At 39.4% G+C, this 8936-nt stretch overlaps 1 pseudogene; it reads left to right on the top strand.

Moving 5' to 3' along the window:
* Positions 1 to 3661: 3661 nt before the first annotated feature.
* LOC127089647 (uncharacterized) lies at positions 3662 to 3761 on the top strand (annotated as a pseudogene).
* The last annotated feature ends 5175 nt before the right edge of the window (positions 3762 to 8936 follow it).

Below are 8936 nucleotides of genomic sequence, written 5' to 3'. Positions count from 1 at the left end.
ATAAGGAGCGGAGTGGCAGTGTTGGATTATATTTTCTACCTCTTCTTCGGGTATACATCGACGGAAAATACCATCGGGGCCTCTTTTGAAAAGTAAGGGATCATCCCAGTAATAGTGTTTTATGTCGTAGAAGAATCGTTTCTTCTGCTGGTAAGATAAAGTAGGTGGAACTATTCCGGCAGCTAAATAATTGACTAGATCAGCGTACCATGGTGTGGCAGATATAGCTAAGGTGGTTTCTACTTGCAGGTCGGAGTTGTTCTCTTCCAAAGTAGCTATAAGTTTGTCATACGAGAAATCATCATTAATTGATGTTCTTTCCGGTTCAAGGTTCTCAAGTCTAGAGAGGTGGTCTGCTACTACGTTTTCAGTTCCTTTCTTGTCCTTGATTTCTAAGTCGAATTCTTGTAGCAACAAGATCCATCTTAGGAGTCTAGGTTTAGCATCCTTTTTTGTTAAAAGGTACTTGATAGCAGCGTGATCAGTGTAAACTATTATTTTAGCTCCAACCAAGTAAGAACGAAATTTATCTAGCGCAAATACCACTGCTAGGAGTTCTTTCTCGGTAGTGGCGTAATTCATTTGCGCTTCATCCAGGGTTCTGCTTGCGTAATATATAACGTGAAGCTTTTTATCCTTTCGTTGTCCTAAAACAGCACCTACAGCATAATCGCTGGCATCGCACATTATTTCGAATGGTTCATTCCAGTCTGGTGTCTGCATTATGGGTGCGGAGATCAATGCTTGCTTAAGCGTTTGAAATGCTTTTAAACAATTATCGTCGAATATGAATTCGGCATCTTTCATCAACAGTCCGGTTAAAGGTTTAGTTATCTTAGAGAAGTCTTCGATGAATCGTCGGTAAAAACCGGCGTGTCCTAAAAAGCTTCGTACTTCTCTCACGGTTCTTGGGGGTTGAAGATTTTCGATTACCTCTATTTTGGCTTTGTCTACTTCAATTCCTCTGTTCGAGATGATGTGTCCTAAAACAATTCCTTCTTGTACCATAAAGTGGCACTTTTCCCAATTAAGTACTAAGTTTACTTTTACACATCGCTCAAGAACTCTTTCCAGGTTTTCAAGGCATTCTTCGAAACTTTGTCCGTATACAGAAAAGTCATCCATAAATACTTCCATGATGTTTTCGAGAAAGTCGGCGAAAATTGCCATCATGCATCTTTGAAAGGTTGCAGGGGCATTACACAGACCAAACGACATTCGTCTATAAGCGAAGGTACCAAAAGGGCACGTGAACGTTGTCTTTTCTTGGTCATCAGGGTGAATTGGTATTTGAAAGAAGCCTGAATAACTGTCTAGATAACAGAAATGTGAATGTTTTGCTAATCGTTCTAACATTTGGTCAATGAATGGTAAAGGGAAATGATCTTTTCGGGTTGCTTTGTTTAGTTTCCTATAATCAATGCACATTCTCCATCCTGATTCGATTCGTTTAGTTATAGTTTCCCCTTTTTCGTTTTCAATAACGGTTATGCCTCCTTTCTTTGGTACAACGTGCACAGGACTAACCCATTTGCTATCAGATATAGGATATATAATACCTGCTTCCAATAACTTGGTTATTTCCTTCTTTACTACCTCACTCAGGATCGGATTTAGTCTTCTCTGGTGTTCCCTAGAGGTTTTACAGTCTTCTTCTAACATGATGCGGTGCATACAAATAGAAGGACTTATTCCTTTAAGATCGGTGATGTGGTACCCTAGTGCGGTTGGATACTTCCTTAAGATATGTAGGAGTTTTTCTGTTTCGAGTCTTCCTAGGTCTGCATTAACTATCACAGGTCGTTCAAGTTCTAAGTCTAGGAATTCATATCTCAGATTTTTGGGAAGTGTTTTCAGGTCAGGGGTTGGTTTGTTAAGACATTGCGTAGGATCCGGTGTTATTGCCAAACATTGGTTAGATCTGTCTTCTACAAGGCAATCAGATGATTTGTCTTCTTCTAACTCTGCTTCTTTTATGCATTCATTGATGATATCCATGAAGTAACATGTATCTTCTATTGCAGGTGCTTTCAAGAATTGGGAAAGAATGAATTCAATTTTCTCTTCACCTACTTCGAAGGTGAGTCGTCCTCGTTTTACGTCTATGATTGCACCGACAGTTGCTAAGAATGGTCTTCCCAGTATAATGGGTGTAATATCATCTTCTCTAATGTCCATAATTGTAAAATCAGTGGGAATGTAGAATTGACCTATGCGTACGGGAACGTTTTCAAGGATTCCTACAGGATATTTGATGGAACGATCTGCTAGTTGCACAGACATTTTGGTTGGTCTTAATTTTCCCATTTCCAGTTTCTTACATATGGATAGAGGCATAACGCTAATTCCGGCTCCTAAATCACATAAGGCTTTGTCAATGACAAATTTTCCTATGTGACAGGGTATAGAGAAACTACCTGGATCCTTGAGTTTAGGGGGCATGTTTTGGATTATAGCGCTACATTCGGCAGGGAGTGTAACGGTTTCGCTATCCTCAAGTTTCCTCTTATTAGAAAGGATTTCTTTTAAGAATTTAGCATATGAGGGCATCTGCGTAATAGCTTCGGTGAACGGAATTGTAACGTTTAATTGTTTATGGAGATCAACAAATTTTCTAAATTGGCCCGCATCTTTGGTTTTAACAAGCCTTTGAGGGTAAGGTATAGGTGGTTTGTAAGGTGGTGGAGGTACATAAGGTTCCTTCTTTTCTAGGGTTTCCTTATTACTCTCTTCCTTTTCCTTAGGTTCACTTTCCTCAGTTGATTTCTTAGGGTTTTGGTTTTCTATCCTTGGATCAGACGGTCCTTCCACTTCCGTTCCACTTCTTAATATAATTGCATGAGCGTGGCTTCTCGGGTTAGGTTGGGGCTGTCCAGGGAATGTACCAGTTGGGGCAGCAGTAGGTGCTTGTTGTTGGGCTACTTGTGATATTTGTGTTTCCAGCATTTTGTTATGGGTAGCCAAGGCATCTACTTTGCTTGCTAGTTGTTTAAGTTGTTCGCCAGTGTGTACATTCTGGTTTAGGAAATCTTTATTGGTTTGTTGTTGGGAAGCTATAAAGTTTTCCATCATGATTTCCAAGTTGGATTTCCTAGGGGCGTTATTGTTAGGCATGGATGGGTTCGGTTTCTGATATCCCGGAGGTATAGCTGGGGCTTGATTAGGAGACTGTCCAGGTGCGTACAAAGCGTTATTGCTCTTATATGAAAAGTTTGGATGGTTCTTCCAATTTGAGTTATAGGTGTTCGAATAGGGGCTTCCTTGAGCATAGTTTACTTGCTCTGCTTGGATTCCTGTCAAGAGTTGACAGTCCGTAGGAGTGTGGCCTTGGATTCCACAGACCTCGCAATTCTGAGTTATAGCAACCACGACGGCTGGAGGTGATACGTTTAAAATTTCAATTTTCTGGACCAAAGCATCCACTTTTGCGTTAACGTGATCAAGGTTACTTATCTCGTACATGCCAGTTTTCGTTTGAGGTTTTTCCACCGTTGTTCGTTCGGTTCCCCACTGATAGTGGTTTTGGGCCATGCTCTCGATAAGCTGGTAAGCATCAGCATAAGGTTTGTTCATTAATGCACCACCTGCAGCGGCGTCTATTGTTAACCTTGTGTTGTATAAGAGACCATTATAAAATGTGTGAATTACTAACCAGTCTTCCAAACCGTGGTGTGGGCAAAGTCTCATCATGTCTTTATATCTTTCCCATGCTTCGAAAAGAGACTCGTTGTCTTTCTGTTTAAATCCGTTTATCTGGGCTCTTAACATAGCTGTTTTGCTTGGCGGAAAGTATCGGGCAAGAAAAACTTTCTTCAACTCGTTCCATGTGGTGACTGAGTTGGAAGGGAGAGATTGAAGCCATCTTCTAGCGCTATCTCTTAATGAGAAAGGAAAAAGACGAAGTCGAATTGCCTCTGAAGTGACACCATTAGCTTTAACAGTATCAGCGTATTGGACAAATACGGATAAATGAAGGTTTGGATCCTCGGTAGGATTTCCAGAGAATTGGTTCTGTTGCACCGCCTGCAACAGCGAAGGTTTAAGTTCGAAGTTGTTTACTTCGATTGCGGGCGGAGCAATACTTGAATGCGGCTCATCTTGCGATGGAGCGGCGTAATCTCTAAGAGCACGAGCTGGTTCTGCCATCTCGGTTATCGAAGGAAAAAGGTTTTTGAAATCAGGAAGTTCTATAGGAGGGAGATTGTTTGCAGCACGATATTCCCGAATTCGTCGTAAGACTCGGAGATATAGTTCGATATCGTTGATTCGTAAATAGAGCGGTTCGCCTTGTGAGCGAGTGCGTGGCATACAAATCAACGAAAGAAAGAATAGAAGAAAAAGAAACCTTAGTCTCTACAGCGTAACGGAAGAGTTACGATATCGATTAAATAAAAGTCCCCGGCAACGGCGCCAAAAACTTGATCGCGACTTTATGAGTCGAATTTGGGGTACAAACTGCAAGTGCACAGTTCTATCGCGTAGTTTTAAAAGATATCGATCCCACAGGGACTTATGAATCGATATACCGTTATCTAAGGTTACTACGTAAAGCTAAGGTGAATAATGGTTGATTGTTTGGGGGCGAAGCTAAAAACTAAACTAAGATCTAGATTAAATATTAATAAATCGGATATCGGTATGTAGTTCGTCGTAATTAGGGAATCAATTCTTTGTCGGTTTCTTGGTTTTAAAATAAATCGTTTCAGTTAACTTTATTGATTAAAGGTTTTATCTCAAACTCTCGCTCTGTTGAATAAACCATGACTTTATGTTAATGTAGCTGTCACTTATAATTAAGTCAAAAACCACTTTTTGAAAGCAATAAAGTTGCAGAAACTCTTTTTAAGAAAACACTGACCGTTTTAAACACCCTTATCTCAAACTCTCGCTCTGTTGACTTAGGTTATACAATTAAACCCGAATGCTTAACTCTCGTCCTCACATTCAATCTTTAAGAATACTTTTTGGAAAAGGTCAGAATTTAATTAACTCTAAAACTTGCTCTCGCCCTGATCTAGAATTAATGCCTAATTTACACTGTCCAGTTAAAACCTCAAACTCTCGCTCTATTGATTTTAACTTCTTTATGTCTTTTACTTTTGTAAAAAATTCTTGTTATTAAACCTGTAAATTGAGACCGTAAAAAGATTGATTTTAATTTTAAGTTTGATTAAACCGACTTAGTCTTGATCCCTTATTTCGCTTACTTTACATACTTATATCTAGGCGAATTAGCCAGACATGCTAAACAAACAAAAATACATATCATGCATAAACAGACTCATCCCAGGCAGATAATATAAATAAGTAATAAAACAAAGCATTAAATAATAATTAAAGAACCTGAATGCGTTAAACAATAGTCTTGAACACTCTACCACAAGCCAGTAGGATTTGTTCTTGGATTCTTCAATTAAACAACAAATTAAAACGAAGGAAATAAAAACTAGATTCTAACGTAAGGTTAGATCCGGTAAAAGTTGCACAATAGTTTCCGGTGTAAAAACTATTGTGCGAAAAGAATTAATTAAATGCTAGAAAAGAAAATAGAATTGCAAAAAGGTAAAACAATAAAAATTCTGCAAAGTAATACTATAAAAATATAAGCCTAAACTGCTGGAAGAAGAAAAAAATGCGAAAACGGCAAAAGGCGTGGAAAATCTCCGAACCGAGAGCTTTCCCAATTAGCTGCTATTTATACTGCTACTTGTGTAACTGCTTTCCAAGGGTTTCCGTATACGAGGTCTTTTCGTTCCGAGGGTCAAGCGTGGAAATAGCTTTCAACGTGGTCAGTTGCGTTCCTAGTGCCAAAAATATAGGGGAAAGGTGTGACGTCCGTCACACCATGTGTGACGCTCGTCACAGGAGTGTGCTTAGTGTGACGCTCGTCACAACCTTTGTGACGCCCGTCACAGGCACAACGTGCGCTTTCTTTGGGCTGGGCTTGGTCTTTGTTATTTGTTTCCTTTTTATTCCTTCTTACACCTCCTTTTCTTCCCTTTTTCACTTTTGCTTCAAAATGGATACCTGACATAAATAGAAAGGAAATACCGCATAATATCTGATAAAATGAGATAAATTAAAGTAAATGATAATATAATCTAATTGAATTAAGTCCTAAAATGTGATATAATTTCATGTTATCATTATCTTTCCTGTCATCTTTCAAATAAGCTATGTTTTCTTACACACACTCACGTAACAAATTGCAGATCCATATCCACTCTGGATCCTGTTGATAATAATTCTGCTACTGTTAATTATGGCTTTAGAAATCCGATCTACCAAGCCGAGGATGGAAGTGAGGAAGATTGCAAAGTGCCTGGAGAGCTTGCCAGACTGTTACTGCAAGAAGAAAAGACTATACAACCGCATGAGGAATCAATTGAAATTGTAAATCTGGGTACTGAAGTAGACAAGAAAGAAGTCAAAATAGGAGCAGGCTTGGAAAACAGTGACAAAGAAAGATTGATTCAGATGTTACATGACTATGTAGAGATTTTTGCTTGGTCTTATGAAGACATGCCAGGACTGGATACTGATATAGTAGTACATCGTTTGCCGATGAAGGAACATTGTCATCCTGTTAAGCAAAAGGTTCGTCGCATGCGTCCTGAAATGTCTGAGAAAATCAAAGCCGAGGTTATGAAACAATTTAATGTAGGTTTTCTAGCTGTTACTTATTATCCTCAATGGGTTGCTAATGTGGTACCAGTGCCAAAGAAGGATGGTAAGGTGCGAATGTGTGTAGATTACAGAGATTTGAATAAAGCAAGTCCCAAAGATGACTTTCCACTTCCGCACATTGATGTTCTGGTAGATAACACCGCTCAACACAAGGTATTCTCATTCATGGATGGATTCTCAGGTTATAACCAGATTAAGATGGCACCTGAAGACATGGAGAAAACTACGTTTGTGACGCAATGAGGCACTTCCTGTTACAAAGTAATGCCATTCGGTTTAAAGAATGCAGGGGCAACATACCAGCGTGCTATGGTGGTTTTGTTCCATGATATGATCCATCATGAAATAGAGGTATATGTGGATGGCATGATAGCCAGATCTCATACTGAAGAAGAACATCTCGAACATTTATACAAACTGTTTGAGAGGTTGAAGAAATACAAGTTGAGATTGAACCCGAACAAATGCACCTTTGGAGTAAGATCCGGTAAACTCTTGGGCTTTATTGTCAGTGGTAAAGGAATTGAGGTTGACCCGGCTAAGGTGAGAGCTATTCAAGAAATGCCAGTTCCCCGTACAGATAAAGAAGTCAGAGGTCTCTTGGGACGCTTGAATTACATTACCCGATTTATCTCCCATTTGACTGCTACTTGCAAACCCATCTTCAAATTACTGAGGAAAAATCAAGAGATAATATGGAATGATGAATGTCAAGAAGCTTTTGACAAAATCAAGAAGTATCTCCAAGAACCTCCAATTCTGATGCCACCAGTTGAAGGAAGACCTCTAATCATGTATTTGACCGTGTTAGAAAATTCAATGGGGTGTGTGCTGGGGCAACATGACGAGTCTGGTCGAAAAGAGCATGCAATATACTACCTTAGCAAAAAGTTTACCGACTGTGAAACAAGATACTCACTGCTTAAGAAAACTTGTTGTGCTTTGGCTTGGGCTGCTCGCAGACTAAGACAATATATGTTGAATCATACCACTTTATTGATTTCTAAGATGGATCCTATCAAATATATATTTGAGAAACCTGCTCTCTCCGGAAGAATAGCAAGATGGCAGATGATTTTGACAGAGTATGATATCCAGTATACTACCCAGAAAGCAATCAAAGGAAGCGTGTTAGCTGATCATTTGGCTCATAAAGCAGTTGATGATTACCAATCTATGAATTTTGAGTTCCCTGATGAGGATGTTATGCTTGTTACTGATTATGAAGAACCTGGACTGGATGAAGGACCCGAACTGGGATCCCGATGGACTATGGTTTTTGATGGATCTTCTAATGCATTGGGCAATGGTGTTGGTGTTGTAATTATTTCTCCCAAGGGTTGCCATACACCTTTCACTGCTAGACTATGTTTTGATTGTACCAATAATATGGCTGAGTATGAAGCATGTATTTTGGGACTCAGAGCTGCTATAGACCTGAGAATCAAGTTTTTGAGTGTGTACGGAGACTCAGCCTTAGTAATCAGTCAGATCAAAGGAGAATGGGACACTAAACATTCGAATCTCATCCCTTATTGAGAGCGGGTGTTGACATTAATCCCATACTTTGAAGAGATTACATTTGAACATATTCCACGAGAAGAGAATCAATTGGCAGACGCATTGGCTACCATGTCATCTATGTTCAGAGTCAGATGGGACAATAAATCTCCCATGATCACCATTGAACGATTAGATGAACCAACATATTTTTATGAACTTAATGCTGATGAAGTAGAAGAGAAACCTTGGTTCCACGAAGTAAAAAGATGTTTAGAAACTCAGGAATACCCTGAAGGGGCATCCATCAATGACAGAAAATTTCTGAGGAAGTTCTCCGCTAAATTCTTTTTAAGTAATGGAGTATTATACAAACGTAATCATGATTCGACTTTGCTTCGTTGTGTGGATAAAAAGGAAGCAGAAAAGATTATGGAAGACATGCATGACGGTATTTTTGGGACTCATTCTAGTGGACATACGATGGCCAAGAAGATTCTGAGATCAGGGTATTATTGGTCTACCATGGAAGCTGATTGCCACCATCACTCCAGAACTTGTCACAAGTGCCAGATCTATGCGGACAAAGTACATGTACCTCCTGCTCCATTGAACGTGTTGACAGCCCCTTGGCTCTTTGCAATGTGGGACATTGATATGATTGGAGAGATTAAACCTACTGCTTCTAATGGACATCGTTTCATTCTTGTTGCTATTGATTACTTTACGAAGTGGGTAGAGGCAACCTC

The sequence above is a fragment of the Lathyrus oleraceus genome, chromosome 5 (assembly GCF_024323335.1).
Source record: "Lathyrus oleraceus cultivar Zhongwan6 chromosome 5, CAAS_Psat_ZW6_1.0, whole genome shotgun sequence".
Taxonomy (NCBI): domain Eukaryota; kingdom Viridiplantae; phylum Streptophyta; class Magnoliopsida; order Fabales; family Fabaceae; genus Lathyrus; species Lathyrus oleraceus.
Note: the sequence above shows the minus strand (reverse complement) of the source record. Positions and strands in the feature narration are given on the sequence as shown.